Source organism: Diplotaxodon limnothrissa, linkage group LG1 (assembly GCF_057381915.1).
Source record: "Diplotaxodon limnothrissa isolate DT_005_m linkage group LG1, D_limnothrissa_male_GT1.1, whole genome shotgun sequence".
NCBI lineage: Eukaryota > Metazoa > Chordata > Actinopteri > Cichliformes > Cichlidae > Diplotaxodon > Diplotaxodon limnothrissa.
The window spans coordinates 16,525,933-16,544,691 of NC_140596.1; the positions used below are offsets into that span (position 1 = coordinate 16,525,933).

The window sequence follows — 18,759 nt, forward strand, 5'->3', positions numbered from 1 at the left end:
GGCTCAAGATAATATAATGATACTCTTCTTTCATAATATAGTATAATAAATTACAATATAATATAATATAATATAATATAAAACAGTGTGTTGCCAATGGGAAATAGCACATTATTTGTGTGAAGAGGTGATCCATTCTAATCAGACCCATTTATATTGTAGCATATATTACCAATCCAGAAAGCACTTTAATTATATTGAATCACCTCCACTCAACAGACACCCTGGAAGATCCAGGTGCATTTACCGTGCTTGTGAAAAAGTATCTCCGGTTCTGATGTTGAAAGTTTACAGATTTCACTGCCAGCTCTGCTCTGCTTTCGTATATCTGGAAAAAAAAAAAGGAGGCACAGAAGTAATAATTCTGTGAAATAAATGGAAATTGTGAAGCTCCCATATATCTTACAGGTTGATTCGTGCATCTGTTACATACAGTAAGCCACAATGCTTCACATGGGAATCAATCTGCGCACCCCGGCCCAGCAAGCTATTTTCTGTTCTCACAGTCTGCTCTGTCAACATGACTGATATGTTAATCACAGTATTATTTGTGGCTGGACGTGGAAATCATTTATCAATACATCACATCTACAACGTCATTTAAAATGTGTGACATGTTTCCTTGTTTTAATAAAACACCGCATAACAACTTAGATTGCTTCCTACTGGATCCTATTAGTAATCCGTGTTTAAGACGACTGAGATCAGCCATTTGAATATTCTATATTTTTTAACTGGCCGTACGCTACACTGTCGTGTGAAGCCGTGTAACACTCATTAACAAAGCTGAGGACGTTTAGCCTTTGAAGTCATCATGTCACATGTATCAGGAAAACAGAAAGAAACATCACAAAATATATCATGAAGGCGCCAGCTCATAATGTTTGCTCAAAACATCTTTTAACTAGCCTCCACCTTACATACTCATGCACCGTGTCGCCGTCTCCTCCTTAGAATATGAATGGATATCAAACATATTGGTTGCTGGCTGTCACTAAACATAAAAGTATTACTTGAGACTACGTGGCCTTTTCCCAGCATGATTATTACACTAAATTTGGCATTTTATAGATGTGGTGATAAATTTGACCATAAAACAGAAGATGAATACAGTCATTAACACAGCTCTTAGTCTTAAATGTCACATCTGAGGAGACCATAGCTGCACTTCCACTTCATATTTGCATGCTAATGTACTTATATTGTCATACACTACACTATAGAGGTTTCACAAATACACCCCACTTTTTTTTCCAGGTTCCACATCTTCAGTAGTCATGGTTGAACATGACACAGGAAGCGCACATGTGACAGCATCGCTAAAAGCACAAGTTAAAGATATGACTTAAATCATGGTAACTCGGTGACGAAGTTTTTTACTTTTTCTCTCAGTGTGCTGTTCCCATTGGGCAACAAATCACAAGAATAACACAGGGCATGTAAGCTTATTCCCAGGTGCTGCTGCTGCTTCTCAATGATTAGACCTAGCAGGAGGTGTATTTACAGCAGAAATAAATTTATTTAAAAAAAGAATAAAGCCACATAAAGGTTATAAAGCGCTACTAAATATAGTGACAAACTGGCAAAGTTGGCAAGGTCAGTGAAAGGGATGTCAGGCATCCAAGTTGAAATGGTATATATTTAATTCATACTTGCCTTTCAAGAGTCTGATCTTTTGCCTGTCTTTGTGTGTGTGTGTCTTTAGTTCAAGCGTACATAATTTTTAAGGCCACATGATTTGAAAATTGTCACATATCGGTCAAGATAAAAGACTAGCACTGCAAACATACCGTACCTGTGCATACCTCATAATGCATGGAAAGTAAGTCTGCGAGTCTGTCCATTGCAAGAGTAGCAGACCATGACAGTTTACTTTGTTCTTGTCATCTAACCCTCATTGCCTGCTCTTTCTTCCACTTTAGAAAGATATTATATAATGAAATAGTCAAAGACCTCTGGCCAGCTGCACAGCTACTCCAAATAAAACTGTCAGTGGCCATATGCAGTATTTTCGATTCCCACCATTCCTTTCTTTTTAATTCCATTGGTGTCGCGATATTGCCGAGGATAACCTCCCTTACTTTCAAAATACTCTGGATGTTTTGTATATCACTAGAGCCGCACTCAGCCCGAGATATGATGCTTCTCAGAGCATAGATGTGAACTGTAAAGTCACTGCATACAAAACAGCAATGACATAATCACAAAATAACCACTGATGCATGAGTCAAAACAACTGTGCACCCACTGCTTTTTTTGGCACTTAAACCACCACTGATTTTATCTAATACACATTTTTTGCTAGTTTGTCTTTCAACACATCACAGCTCCTTTGTAATATGTAATCAACATTTTCTCATTGATGACTATGAGATAATGACAGGGACCCATTATACTCATTGCCCCATTTGAATGGCAATAGGCCAAATTATCTACGTAACACTCGGCCTTAGTGTGGCCCTTCAGTCTGATACCAGCTTTTTTAGCACCTCTGCTTTAATCAAACTTTCTTGTGATTGGCTGTTGCTTACAAACATAAAGTTTGAACAGCAAGTGGGAGGGGCTTACGTGTTTACAGCTAGAGCTGTGTGGCTGAGGTGACCAGCTAAGTTTAAAGCCTTAAATCTTAAACCTTTAATTCACCTGTCCACAAATTCCTGCCATATAACCTGTTAATTAGAGACCTTACTAATGTGTTGACTGCATATAGAAAAATGATATGCCCATTGGACTGTAGAGATGGATATTGACAGGATGTTATTGATACTTATTCATTATAGATTATGCTTACTGGTTCCTGGTCATTGAAGAATGTCAGCCTTCAGTGAATTTCAACCAGTAAATGATGTCTGAACGTGATCACGATGTCGAAAAAAAGTTTGACTCAGGTGTTCAAGAGCTCTGGCGCCAAGAGTTTCCACCGAGTTGTTTTGGAATACACACCTGCCATAAAAAGATGGGGGTGTTGATTAAAAAAGGAACTGAAAAGCATGGAGGCATAAGATTCAGAAGGATTGGACAATTTAAAACTGGTCTTCAACTGGAACCGTTTTTGAATCCTTTCCAATTTACTGTGTCGTATGAGGTGCTGTCCAACCCGTTCCAAGTGGCCACACCTTACAGGCAGGGCAGAAAGCATGGAGTTATAGTTTCCCCCTGGCTGAATCACACTGCATGTATGATCGGCGCCTTTCCATTTCTGTCTCCTGTGCACATCGTTGTATTATCAACACGATGAATCATATCAGGATCCTTCTTAACAGGCTCTCCTCTAAGGAATTTATGGTGTTGTGCAAAATTGACAGAACTACTTGTGTGAAGAAATGAAAAAAAAAGAGACTTTCACACCTCTGGACCCTTACCAAATGCTGTTTTACAGGGCTGAATGGGATTTCAAGAGTGGGAGGATTGTTGAATTCAGGCCTCCATTTTTTTAGTCATAAATTGGATATTGCTGTCAGAAAGGAAAGCATTGTTTTAAAATGCTTTAACAATCTTCTGCAACTCTAAACTGAACTGAAACTGAAGGAGTAGTCACAGTGGAGTTAAACTTTTTGTTCTGTTAACCCTCTCAAGGCAGGCGTTGCAGATTTGCAACAGTTAAAAACACAACCTGATTACCCCACATACATATTTTACGAGTTTTTTTTTTACTCAGAAGTACCACTGCAGGACTTGGTTGTGCATTAGCAACAAAAAGTTCAATATGAGCCTGAGAGGGTTAAATGTTTTGTCAGATTTTGTGCAACATTTTTGAAGCAGATGCATTTCTCCCCCAAAAAACGAAGAGGCTGTAACTCTCCTAAAACCTTTCATACGCATGTCAGAATGAAGCTTTGGTATCACCGAATAATCATCTCATATGAAAAGTTATTTGGCATTCTGTAAACCACAGTGGTTAAAGTATTCATATACTTTTTTTCAGAATGACTGTGGGCTGTAAAAGTTTGATTTGTTTTCTTCTTAAAATCTTTTCCTCTATGGTTTCTCTAACACTAAAAGCTCGCTGTAGCAGACTGTAATTTTTCATGGGGATGGATGGATGGAGCAGAGGAGAGCAGAAGGTTTTCCCTTTTATTCTGTGCAGCAAAAGAGCTCCTATAATTGCATGTAATGTGTGTGTGTGTGTGTGTGTGTGTGTGTGTGTGTGTGCGTGTGTGTGTGTGTGTGCGTTGGAAGGGGGGTCACACAACACAGTAAATTACAGTAAAAAAACACTGAACATAATTAAGACATTTAGAATGTCACTGATAAAAAACCAACAATGAAAAAAAAAACACAGGACTGCGATGTGTGATAGTACATTAAACACTAAAATAGTGGGAATTACAAAACATCCTGGACATCCTGTCACCTTTGTCCATTTGTCCATTTTGTTTTGTTTTTCGTTACCCATGACGCTTGCTGGCAGTTTAACAGAGGAAGAAGTATACCAACCATCTTCTGCACTCTCTCCCCCTCTGTACTTTGTTGTCTTCCCCTTCCTGAATTGCCACACATCTCCATTCTTTCCCGTAATTTCACTGAGAAGGTTTTGTTTTTCCCGTCTTTGCAAATTATTGCAATCAAGCTCTACAAATATATTTGTACAATACTAACACTCACGACTTACTCCTCCGGACTTGCCAGATTTTGAATTTGATGGACTAGTTTGCATGCGATGACTAACACAATGAAATAATTCCAGCATTATTTTTACTGTTTATTTTACTATTCAGCTGAGAAACTTGATCACAAAGGCATACACAACCTGATCCGTCTTCAAATTGAAGGCAGTTACGCTGAGTCATTTGACTAGATGTGCTAATAATCATTGTATTATGTGAAAGTAACAAAATGTTGTGAAAGATTTCACATATTGTTTTGACAGGTTCAACTGACATTTGAGTAGTGAGCCAAAGCAACCGAGAAAAACTATAATTTTCTTCTCTCTTTTGAAAAGTTGAAATACGAGGCTTAAGTTCAGAGGGAATCTGTCGTATATTCACTACTGACGACGTCTGTCTTTCTCAGCGCTACGGGACCGAAGACTCGCCTGAACTCAGATGGCTATTCCAACCTTGTTGTTTCAGAAAGCAGCTTCATAGTCATTTCTATCCAGGATGCTAAATATGGATGTGGTGTGATAGTTATGCATGTGACATGTTCTGTCACGGTTATCTTACCAGCCTACACCTTCTGGGCCCACGCATGACAGCATCAGTAATGGCTTCTCAATTGTTCTGCTCCATATCTCAAGGATTAAGGGTACATCTTCTGGTTTCTAATTGATAGCATTACCATAGTAACACCAGATGCCTTAGATGCTAAACATTGGAAATTCAATAGAGAGAGATCATCCATCTTGTGTTGTCATGAATACCTCTTCTCTTCTCTTCTCTCGTCTTCTCTTCTCTTCTCTTCTCTTCTCTTCTCTTCTCACAGCTAACTTGTCATCCTTATCAGTTATTTACTAACTCAGCGGCATTAATTCTGAAAACTGACATAAAACAAATTAAACTACTTCTCAGGTCTATTTAAGAACATCTCAGTGAATGTTAGTAGACTTGATTAATTAACATGGGATGGCCGCGTCATGAGCACTGCCTCTTTTCTCTGTTCGTAAATGAAACTGTAGCAGCATGCGGGAGGATATTTCACGGCACTCTGAACCATGATGATAAGGCAATTTTAAGTTGGTCCAATTTTTTTCTTGTAATTCACTAGAGTAAGTTTGTTATGGATGTAATTCAATGTAAGAGATTGGATTACTGTCTGTATTTGAGTGGATTGCTTTACTGATTATACAGTTAAACAGGAAAATCGATTACATTTCAGCATTCCCTGAGTTTTACAGATGGACAGTCATTATATTCTGGAATATGAGCGTAACAGTACCTGGGATGTTTTTATACAACGTAGCCACTGCAGCACTATGATAAAAAGCTCACTTGGATGTAAAATGCTGCTTATACAGTTGGCAAGAGCATCATGTTGCTAGCCTACTTTTGGTGAATCCTCACATCATAAGATTAGTGATCTGATTTTATGCTTCTCTCCTCCTCTCTTGTGAAAACTAAATTATGTATTGTGATACTTCTTGTTAAGGCACAGCTAACGGGTTGGCTGGACAATGGGACTAATGCAGTAACTCTATAGATTTAAATTCACTGCTCTACAAGGGGACATTTGAAGGAATATGTCCAGTTTGTCGTGTGTTTCTGCCTGATTCTGTTCCAGTTATCAAGACTGTGAGCCAGTCATTTAAAAGAGGATGCACACTCATGCTGTGGATTTTGACCTGGAAGAGTGTAGCATTTGACAAGTACAGTTTATGGAGAGTGTCTCAACTCCTGACTGGTGATTTGTGTCGCCACAGTTTTAATGCCTCTCTCAATAATTCAGCTTGTCACTTAGGTTTCTACAAATACAGATTGTTACACAATTTCGACTTAGAATATACACTGAAATCCTTTTTGCAGCTGTCACAATACACTGCAGCTCAGAATAGATAGCCGCTTTTGGTAAACATTATGATTAAACAAACACTTTGCATCTTCATTTTACATGAAGCGCCACATTCAACTGTCATTTTTCGCTTTGTACCCGGAGCTTTGTTAAGTGTTTTTGGAATTAAGATCAGTGTGGTGCATCTTGGACAACTTTTTGTGGTCTGATGCACTGCTGAGCAATAAGAAACAGAGATGTGTATTGTTGAGTTCTAAGACTCAAAGTGGCAAAGTGCTTGAAAATATGGTGACTACACGGCGTACCTCCCTTTTATATTATGAATTAATGGCAAACTCACATTTTCATGGATCAATTAAAGCCACCTGCAAAAATCTTATTGCTACTTAGCCCCTGTCTAATTTAGATATTATAATGAGGTGTTAGCACATTCAGATCATGATTTCTGTGACTACAGTCCAACCAGTTTATTGAAGTGCTGATATTTTTGACCGATCTAACAGTGTTGGCTTTTATAATGGCCTATAAATAAAAAGTAAAAGTTTAAAAAAAGTAAAAAGTATTGAAGAGACAAAACACCCTTCAACCATATTGTGAGTGTTGTTTTTGCAGAGTTTGTCTATCAGACTGGACAAAACCTCCCTGCTGGCAACATGTGTTTGGAAACACAACAATCAGCTGATCCAACTAAAGTAGAGCGCAAAAGAGTAATTGTACGAAATGAAAGTTAGGGGAATGCATTTATCTTTTGTTTGTCTGAAAGAAAAAACACAATATCAGTTGCCATATCAGATTTTTAAGTTGCCAAATATTGGTATTGGTATCGGCCTGCTATATCTGTTACATAAGGGGATAAAAGTCATAGTTCAGTGGCTACTCTGTTATTTATATTAGCTGTCCATCCAAGCATCTTTTATCAACACCAAGGAAGGAAAGACTAATCATATCTTTTTAAACACTTGGAATGCTTTGCCAAAGTTTATTATTGCACACTTGCACGCCTGAGGCTAGCAATTATTTTCATTATTGATCTAAAAATTATTGTCTTGAAAAATCTATTCATAGTTTGGTCTCTAAAATGTTCAAACAGAGGACAATTCTATTTTTTTTTCCTTGAAGGCAGGCTAATTGTATTAAATTGCTTGTTTTGTTTCCATTAATAAGTAGAACTTCACACTTGAGCTACAAATTGGACATTTAAGTTATTTCTGCTCATAGACTTTTTTTAAAAAAGAGTTATTGATTTACTAAAATTGTTGTGTTCATTGATTTATCCTTTCAGCTTTGCATATTTTTCTTTTACTTTATTGAACAGTAAGCAGTAAAGAGGCATGAGAAAAAGGAAAGTGAGTTGCAAAACAGGAATCAGGTTGGTGTTCCACTATTGATGTTGCAGTTTGCAAGGCTCCAGTTCCACTCTTTATACATGTTATGTACCCAATGCTACATTTTAAGTCGGGGGAATAAATTAAAGCTTTTGTTGGCTGCATTTGGAATAGAAAAACATGCTTAGAAAGCCTAAAAAACAACCTTGTTTATGTGAAAAAATTCACATGTAGCCATCTTTCATCCAGAACCCACTGAATGAGAGAAGCATTGTTCAAATGCAGAGCCAGTCCTTTGTGAACTTGGAACTTCAACTGCAAAGTGTTTTGCCAACAGCTAAGGGGGTCATGAGTGTAAAGTTAAGCTCATCCTTCCAAGGCTTTTATGAGTTGGACATTAGGCAGGCCAGAAAATAGCCTGTGAGACAACACGTTCAGTCTCCCCTCTGACTACCAGGTCTTTCCTTCCAGTGGAAGATTGAGGCATCCAAGAGGAATGAACAGATATAAAACCTAATTTGGTTCTGTACCCAGTAGGATTTTTAATGCAAGGAACTAATATTCATGGGTGCAGGCTCTTTACTCTTGAAATGCAAAAGTCTCTATAGACATACAGGTTTTGTGCACTCAGTTGAAAGCCTCCTGCAGCAGCAGATAGGTTGTTTTGGACGATTTTAGCTGTTTTTTTTTTTCTTTTGCTAGACTGTAAAAAGTGACAGAGTCTTGGCAAGTTTTATCTTTAAAAATCTGAAAGGCATTTCAGTATATTGAGGTTTGCTTCTATTTTCTACTGCCACGAACAGGTATAAAATTATTAGCTGCTAAACAACAGAGCAGGACTGTGGAACGGAAAGACTGGTAAAGAGAACTGGAGGCCTGTTTTCAGATTGTGTGTGTGTGTGTTGGGTGGGCTAAAAAGATTGACGAAGAAAGATACATTTGGCTGTCTTTCAGACTTGTAGTGACTTGGTCAGAATCATAACAACTCTGAAATCAATGACCAAAAGACAAACATGGGCATCCAGCAGAGAAACAGAAAAGAGAGAGGCAGAGAGTATATTATGGTGACTTTGTCAGAAACTCGGCTGACTGGATAAGTAAGAAAGATAAAAAACAACATTAAAAAAAATAAGAACTAGAATGAAAATATAAACAGCTCCACTTCTGCTTTCACTCACTGAGGATAGTCCTGGCCCAGCAATACATCAGACTGGAGATGAACTGGAAATACAAATATATGAGAACATTTCTTTTAAACAAAACAGTCAAAATACAATTTGTAGTTGCCCTGCAGTTTTTGAGAGATATCCATGGGGGTGGCTCTTTACTCTTAAAATGCAAAGTCGCTGTTGCAGTTGAGTGGTGTTCTTTTTAAACAATCATGGGCTGGTGTGAAATTAAATGAATATTTCACAGAAAGCATCTCAGTAAGGTGTGTCAGTCATACATGCTGCCAGAATAGCTTTAACATAACTTGGCACTAAGTGTCTTTTACTCTGCTGATGAAGTGGGACACGATTATTCATCATTTCTTCTTTGGGCGTTTTGATGACGTGCTATCTAACACTTCAGCTCACAATGATGGGGATACCATATGATTTAACCCTTTTTCAGACCCATCAAGCCATTCAGTTGGTCCTTTATGGCCTGTGCATGGTGTCATCTTGGAATGCAAAACTCCCGTCAACTGAGAAATGTTTCATCATAGAATAAAAACGTTAATGACTTTGTATTGAATTCTCGTGACTTTTCCTTCTACCGGGACAAGTGAACCCAGCAATGTGACCACACTGCATAACAGATCCACTACATCATTTTAGGGTGTTATTTTGTAGTGTAGTGGTTGAGTGTAGTCAAGTTTTAGCTCAAAAGATCTGCAAAGCATTTCAGTATATTGAGGTTTAATTGTATCTGCGATAAATACACTAAAAATTGTTTGCTAACAAACAACAAACAGAGCAGGATTTAGCAGCAGCAAGAGCATTAAAGAGGGAGTGGATGGCTGCTTTGAGATTCTGTGTGTGTGTGTGTGTGTGTGTGTGTGTGTGTGTGTGTGTGTGTGTGTGTGTGTGTGTGTGCAGGCAGGGCAGGGTATAGAAAGGAGAAGGAGAGACAAATTTGGCTCTGTTTCAGTGTTGTTATGATTCTGTGGTCAGAATCATAACAACTCCCAAATCAATGATGAAAATAAATAAACTAATACAATAAAATGGAGAAGCAAGGCAAATGCAGACTGGCAGGCAAAAAGGGAAGAGGCAAAGAGGATATTATAATGACTTTGTCAGAAATGTGAGTAACTAGAAAAATGGAACGCAGCCAAAAAAGAAGAAATAACTCAACCTTTTCTCTCATGAAAGATGTTCTAACCCTGTAATACATCAAAAATATGTAAGTACTAATACTTAAAAATAGAAGCAATGTTTAAACCAATCAATCACTAAATTTCATTGCCCTGATAGTAGTGATGTGCGATACCAGTGATTTCCTTTTCGATCCGATACCAAGTAAAATTCAGGGTGGTATTGGCGATACCGATCCGATACCGATACTTTTTAACATTAAGTTTTTCTACATTGTATTTCAAATTTTAGCTTCAAATTGATTACAGAACATCAGACTACTTTTTTTTTTTACTGTTTAATAATGCAGAATTATTATATACATATAAAAAAAACTGAAGTTGTGTGCTATTTGAACACATAATTTAACATGTCATTTAACGTTTATCTTGTCTGGACATGTCAACAAAAACATTCAACATAATTTAACATGTCATTTAACGTTTATCTTGTCTGGACATGTCAACAAAAATATTCAACATAATTTAACATGTCATTTAACGTTTATCTTGTCTGGACATGTCAACAAAAACATTCAACATAATTTAACATGTCATTTAACGTTTATCTTGTCTGGACATGTCAACAAAAATATTCAACACAATTTAACATGTCATTTAACGTTTATCTTGTCTGGACATGTCAACAAAAACATTCAACATAATTTAACATGTCATTTAACGTTTAACTTGTCTGGACATGTCATCAAAAACATTTGACAGTAACACTTTCCCTTATTCACAGGTTTTTGTTTAGGAACAACAGCATATTTACAGTTTTCCCTCTAAGTCTGCTCCGTTTTTTGCTCACAACCTCTCCTGCTTTTGAAAAGATTCTCTCTGCAGGTACAGAAGAAGCAACAATTCCTAGGTATCTCACTACAAGTCTGCTTAGGGATGGGAAGGTTTGTTCATGTTCTTGCCACCAAACCAATGGATTCTTATCTCGGGGAATCAGTTTTTCCTCTGAGTACCGGCGTATTTCAATGAGTACATCACTGGAAGCTGACCGGTGATGTTGGCTTGACACAACCTGCATGTCAAAATCTGTCCATATCCCTCCTTTTGTTGCAGCTGGACCTGCGGGTGGAGGACTCGGGATAGACCCTGAAGTAGAAGGCCCTGAGGCAGAGCTAACAATAGGCGTTGAGCTTACAGTTAGAGTGGGAGCAGACTGTCCTGTCTGATAGACTTCTTGCATTTCAGTGTGGAGACGTTTCTTTAATACTTCAACATTGTCTTTGTCACGAAAACCAAGGTGTTTAAACCTAACATCCAGAAATGTACTTGCAGCTAGACAGTGAATGCTCTCAATACCCCTGAATCTGCGCTGGCATTGCTGTGCCAGCTGTGTGGCAAGGGAGCTGCCCTGATGTTCACAGGCTGCTACAGCCCTGTGAATGAGTGACACAAGTGGAATCACTTTGGAGACTGAAACATGTTTTTCAGATGAAACTTCCTGTGTTACTTCTTCAAACGGCCGTAGTACAACAACTGTTTCCTTGATCAGGGATAATTCTCCCGCATTTAAGCATAGTTGATTCTTCCCTAAAAGGCAGAGGGCTGTGGTCACGGCTTCATTTTGCTCACAGAGCCGCTCCAACATGTAAAAGACAGAGTTCCAGCGGGTATCTACTGACTGAATTAGCTTGTGCTCTGCCACTTTCAACTGTTGCTGAATATCCTTAAGCTTCTCAGTAGCCTTTGTGCTGTGGTGAAAAAAGGACACAATCGCACGGCATTTTTCCAGCACCTGCACCACTTCTGGGACAGCTTTTACACTGTCCTTTACAACTAAATTCAGTGTGTGCGCAAAACATGGAAAATGCCTCCATCCAGCTTTGTGCACTGCAGCAACCATATTTGCACCATTGTCTGTGACAACTGCAACCACCTTCTCAGTTATGCCCCATTCTTCTGTGATTTGCTTAAGTGCTGAGCTGATATTATCTGCTGTATGCTGCCCATGGAAAGAGTGGGTTTCCAGGACAAATTCTCTCATTTGCCAGTTTTCAATGAGATGGCATGTTACAGTCAAATATGCCTCTGTGGACACTGAGGTCCACATATCAGTGGTGAGAACAACACTGGAAGCATTTTGCAAAGATGCTCTTACTTTGTCTTTACATTCATCAAACAAATTTACAAGATGAGTCTCAGTCAGTGATTTTCTTCCTGGGAGTTTATATTTTGAGTCAAGAGCGCTCACAAATCCCTGGAAACCCTGGTCCTCCACTATGGACAGAGGCTGGAGGTCCTTCACAATCATCTCTACAAGGCATCTTGTGAGTGTTGCTGCTCTTGGGGAATCATCTACAAAGAAAAGAAAATACAAAGGGCAAAACAAAAGATGGGGTATACTGCACTGAATGTTTAATCTTTTTAGAGTCATGTATGCAGTCTGTTAAAATAGCCTAAGGGGAAAGGAATTGATAGTTTACATATACTTGCTGTTTTACATAGAATGCTGTGTGAATGAAATTGTCAGTATAATACATAATTAAAGGAATAAATAAGTTTGTCAATACCTGCATTTTAAAATATTCAAATAACTCAGCCAAAAAAATTAAACTGAGTGAAAATAATAATAAAGCTAATAGATAATAATAGTATCTATAAAACGTTTCTCTTATCTATGAAATAATCTTCAACTGAATTTTTATGTTTTAAAGATTACAATGCCTGTTTTACTGCAAGTACTCTGTATATTTTAATGCGACCTAGCCTGTGTACCCAGCATTTTCCTCCTCTGTACCTGGATAGTGTCTGCCTGCAGCACTAAAGGACTCCGCGAGAGACGTCTGTCTCGCCCTAGCAGCACCTGTCCCTCTCCTCTCCTCCTCTTCGGTTCGCCTCAACATGACCTGATCATATTCTGTGTTATGATTAATTCTGAGGTGTTTTACGAGGTTAGTGGTGTTGCCACAACACCTCACTGTCTTGCCACATACATCACAAACCGCGTCTTGGCTGTTTGTGGAGGTAAAATATGTCCACACATGACTTCGCTTGCGTTCGGCCATTGTTTTGAGTGCGCAAGTGCGCACGCCAAGGGGCTGCGAGACATTTATACAGCCGTATTTCGCACATGACTAAGAAAGGCGGAAGAGGAAGTAGTTCCTTCAAATGTAGATAATCCGAATGTTATAGTTTCTATCCACTGTGTTCCTGTTGATGATAAACTAGATATTTACCCTAAATTACTAAAATATCGATATTTTAATGGGAGAATCGATTCTAGAACATAAATGACTGGTATCGGAGGAATCGATATTTCAGGATCGATCCGCACATCACTACCTGATAGTTTGTAAGGGATCACTTAAAATAGCTTCTTCAGCAGCAAGAAAAAAAAAATGGCGCATGTTAACAGAAAACCTATGCAATCCCTTCTTTGTTCATTGTTTTCTGTTAGCCCAAATATATCTGGGCTGTAGAGACATTAATGGGTCACCTCGGAAACCAGACTTGTGACTGTGTTTGTCCATTTCGCAGGTAGATGCTGGGCTGCATCTTCTTTTAACAAAATTGCAATCACTTTGCCTATTAAAGGTCTTTTTTCACTTGGAGGGAATAATGGGCACTCAGCTAGCACTTTACTATGTGTCTCAACCCATTAACTAGCAGCATAGATTTAAAATCCAGCACATTTCAATTACCAGGTGCTTCACGCTGCAACATAACGTATTGGACAGCTTAGCTCACTTACATTTCCCTGAATTTATTAACCAGTCTCGTTCTATAGACAGTTGTTTGGTTTCTGCTCGTCTTGTTAAGTATTTGCTGGGAGCTGTGACATTCAATGAATTGAAGTTTTACACATGATCAAAAACATTTATATATATTTATATACACAAACATATTAATTTAGCTTGCTGTTTAATTGCACACCGATGGTCATTAATATTGGACAATATTTCAAATTTTATTTAAAAATATATTATAATGTTATATATTATAAAATACAGCAAGTTATAGAAAAATACCCATAATCAATACACAATTGATTCATGCCATGGTGTGTGGTCTTTCTCCTTTCTGCACTCCTTCCTGGCTGAAGAATTATAAAATGTTATTACCTCTATAGTTAAAGAAATACCTACTATTATATGTACTAGAAGTATTTACTTTAAAAAAAAAGATTTTATTAGCTAGAAATGACAAGTGATGGAGGAGATTTTCAAACCATTTCTTCAGGAAAAGAACTGATGACACAATAAGAAAATGCCTCACTACATATAAAACTGTTTTACGGGAAAATTTAACATAAAGTATCAACAGTATCAACAGTAAAATGATTATTCTGCAGAAAATGTGAAAAGACAACATTAAATTGATTAATATTACTGATGCATATGTTTAAGATTCAGGTCATTTTAGTACATATATTCTGTTTAATGTCTGGCATTATATGCTATTAATCAAGTGTATAACATTGTAGTGGCTTTCCTGTGAATATGATACATCTCTGAAAAAAAGCAGTGGAATATTAGCAAAACAGCAGGCTAACCATATTAATCTGAAAGTGCTGGCTGAGCCTGCATTTGGTCAATTTACCTGCTTTATTAGACTGGACATAGTAGGAACCATGCCACATATTGGCCAAGGTAGTTAGCAAGCTGTTTTAGTTGCTAATGCTTGCTGTTTCCACACAAAATGCAGTTTATAACTGATCTCAGAGCAGTAACAACTTGCCTTGCACGGTTCTCTCCCGTCTGTTTACCATCAAAGATCAGAGGTTTATCCACAAAAAGCTGCTGCCCTCCTTGCTTCCCGAGTCCAAGTCACTGTTAAGAGGAAAGGACATGTCCATAGAACGGATAAAGCTATAGTTTCCCATGAGCACGAAACAAGGGTAGCTTTCAGCGACAATAGCCAATTGCGGCCACAAGATGGCAATAATGTAAAGGAGGAATGCAAACAATTGAATAGCATTAAATTAAATGAGAGAGACTACTCTACTTTGGTACATTTGATGTCATGGTTTTTGTTTTGTTTTTTAGAGTTGACAAGGCAAGCACTGCTTGCCTTGCTTGCCCTAATGGAATGCTACTGTATCCATATATATAGTAATCTGCTTAGTGTATACTGTATGGTGCAATTTTCTTTTATATAATATTATGAGGGCTCGCACAAGAGTATTGTCTCTGAGGCTTTGGTGGGAAAGTGGTTTGCCAGGTAATCACAGGATTTGGAGATGACAAACCCCTTCTCATGTTGAAGGGTCCTTGGAAGATACTGGAAGCCAAATTGCTCCTGGTGAGCACCTTGTGTGTCTGTAGTAAATGAGAAACACATTCTAAAGCACTTTGTAGAACCTAACTAAGCCTAAATGTTACCGCAGATGATTGCATCAGACTCATCAGGTGCAATCGGTAAAGTTTAGTTATTTGAGTCAGTGGTCAAACCAGCAGCAACAGAATAATGAGTCTTCACAAATACAAGATTAAAAATGTAACAGTAAAATAGAAATATGATTTAGTTATTAATTAGTACTGACAGCAACACATGTTCAGTGACATGAGAGGAAATGGCCGCATTTACTGCTTGGCTATCCAGTTTGGCTGCAGTAATGCCTTAAGCAAATCGAGAAAAAGGAAAAATCAGGGAGGTGGAAGTCAAAGGCAATGAGGGGGGTTAGGCAAAGAGAAGAGGCTCAGAGAGAGACGGAAAGGAAGAGTGAGTGTGAAGAGCAAACTGAGAGGGTTGAATAAAGCTTCCGGGCCCCAGAAGGCCGAACTCTCAGACATTTTAATCAATAACCGCAGCTCTATCAAAGGACGGCTGATAGGCCAGAGAAAGAGGGATTGTTCTGCACTCGCTGCCTCACCCCTAAGGAGTGACTCAACACTCTGGGACAGGGTGAGGAGGAAGGGGGCAGCAGAGACAGATGGACGAGGAGAATGACAAGGAAAGAGGGAAGGACAGATATCCAGGCAAAGGGAGGGAGCAGAACAGACAATAGAGATGCAATTACAGAGACGGAGGGAGGCTGGTTATTTTCTACCATTATGTCACAGACAGAAGATTGTGAGTGCGCCTGCAAAATCCAAATCTTTTATGTGACTTGACAGACTGCTGCAGCTTAAATATAAAAAGTGTATTCTTTATTTTTGTGTGTACATGAGAGAGGGGGAGAGTGAGAGAGGAAGCTGTGACCTGAAAGTATTTCAGTACAGGGGTTGATACAAAGGGAAAAAGAATTGTTTTCATGCACTTAGTCATGTTGTATTGATATAAAATGATGTAATCAAATGATGTAATATTTAGTAGTTTGGATGATTGTATGTGTTCTGAAATTGCAATCAGTGTTCCTCTTTGACTTGACTGGAATTTTACCATAGTCTCTAAAGAAAAGATGAAGTCATCATGTTGTCAAAACTGGTTAGAAAAGACAAGTTTTGAATCCTCAAACTGAACTTTTTTGCATTTGTCATCTTAGTGTTATAAAGCTAGAGGTGGTGAGGGAAGGGTGGAGCCCTTGGAGGAACACGGCATTTTCTGTAGATATACAGTGCCATACTTTACCCTGCTGTTGGGCTTTAGATGGGGCCATAATTTACAAAAGGAATATCTTATGAATTAATAAAACTTGAAAAAAAGCATGTGAGACAGTAAACACAGTAAGTGTTTCCTGGGGTTATAGAAAACTATGTTGATGGGTCATTCTTCCATAGAGTAAAAAGGAAAAAAAGACTTTTTTAAAAAGCCAAAACAGTTTACCCCAAAGGCTACTAAAAAGAATACAGCTTAAAGTAACTATTTTTCGCTGCCTTCACTTTTCAGACACTGTCAGCGCTTGAGAATATCTGAAAAACAACAATAGGACCCATTCTGAGCAAAAATGCATTGAAATTTAATAAATGCCATTATGAAGCTTTAGTGCCCTCAGTAGGGCAATCAAGGTGAGCATCAAATGAATAAATATCAATTTTATTTGATTAGCACTTGGAAATTCTTTTTCTTTATTTGTTTGTTTGATTATTATTATTATTTAAATGTTTGTTTGTTTTTGTTGTTGTTTATCTATAAAAAAGGAAGTATTTCTCAATATTTAAATTGATAAAATATAATAGAAGACAGAAATAAACTGACACAGAAGTAAAAGAAATATAAAACTGCACACTGCAGGACACAGATTCATTTTAAATATTGTTTTATAAAACGTAATATTTCAAATACTAATTTTTTTTTTCTCTTTTGGAAGTTTTGGAAGCAGAATTAAAACTGAATGCTGCATGTTTAGTTTTGTCACTGGGGACAGTAAGTAACTCTTTCCCAGACAACCTGGGAAGTCGGGAGCAGCAGATTAGCGATCTATTTTTGTTCAGCGCCTCATAAGGCAACAGTAGAAATTATTTGACAAACATAAGTGTCATGGTCCTAAGTCTGAGGACTCAGTGTTTTGTGTTTCCTTATGCTTTTGTTCATTCCGAGTGTGTATTCTGTTGTTATTTTGCCATTTGTTAGGTTTCTGTTCTTTGCCTGCCTGCTCCCACTTCTCTTTGTTCCCTCTGTCTGTCCATGGTGTTATTGTGTCTGCTCATGAGTCTGCCTGTCAAGTTCAGTGTCCTGTCTGGTTCTCTGTCTGTTAATTTCCTGTTTTATTCTGAAGGTTCATGTCTGATGTGAGTGTGTTCAGTTTACATTTCCCCTGTCCCGTCAGCTCTGATTCCTCCCAGCTGTGTTGCCCTCCTGTCTCTTATCCCCTGATTACTGGTGTGTGTATTTAAGCCCTGTGTGTTCTCCTGCCTGTTGCCGGTTCGTCTGTATTACTCCATGTAAGTCCGCGCTTTTCTGCATTCATCTGTGTCTCTCTGCGTTTTTGTATCCTCCGTCAGTCTGCGTCTCTCTGCCTTTCACCCCGTGTCCTGTGGATTTCTAGTTGCTCTTTAGTTTTCCCAGTTTAGGTTTCCGTTAGTTTGTCTCATTATTCGTTTTCTGTTCCTGCCACTGACACCTTGTAAATAAACTCCACTAATCTTTTCATACACTGCTTGCTCTTGGGTCCTTTTTCCAACTCCACACGGCTCGCCTCGGCAGCCGTGACAATAAGGGAAGTATAACATTGCTCTGAATTACCTATGGTTGTCTGGTTTATGGAAGGAACTGGATGAACATCAGTGATGTTGTAGACAAGGACTCAATTCTTCTACCTTTTCCCTCTCTTGATTGTTACCTGTCACTCTTTTTTTATAAGTGCTAACAGAAAAAGAAATGATGTAACCTTAAAGGGAAAAAAAAAAATCAGTTTATGCTTAAGACAAAGGCACACTTTGGTTTCCAGGGTGTGATATACAGGCTCTGTAACTCGAGAACGTGGCCAGTTGTTAAAGAAGCATGCGGTAAAAAATTGAATCCTCTAAGCATTTAAAATGCTCTCAGATTAAACTATGTTGCTCTCTATGTGTTGTGTGTTTCGCAAGATCTGGGACCATCTAAGTAAGCCTCAGAGGAATGTGCATGCCTGGAAGTGTAACAATCGAATTGTTAAAAATGCTCATCTAGAGATACAGTGTGTGTGTATGCATGCACGTCTATGACAAGAGATTAATTGTGCAGTACTGCATCCTGCTGTTCCAGTATCACATGAGTGCACACATGTGTATTTAGCAGGTGTTTTTTTCCCCACATTTTGGCTGTCTTTAT

General features: G+C 38.2%; 1 protein-coding gene across 2 annotated transcripts in view; it reads left to right on the top strand.

Annotated features, from left to right (window-relative positions):
* The window catches only part of LOC146639603 (CUB and sushi domain-containing protein 1-like), a 480,470-nt gene that overhangs the window by 20,722 nt on the left and 440,989 nt on the right, over positions 1 to 18,759 (top strand). The window lies entirely within an intron of this gene.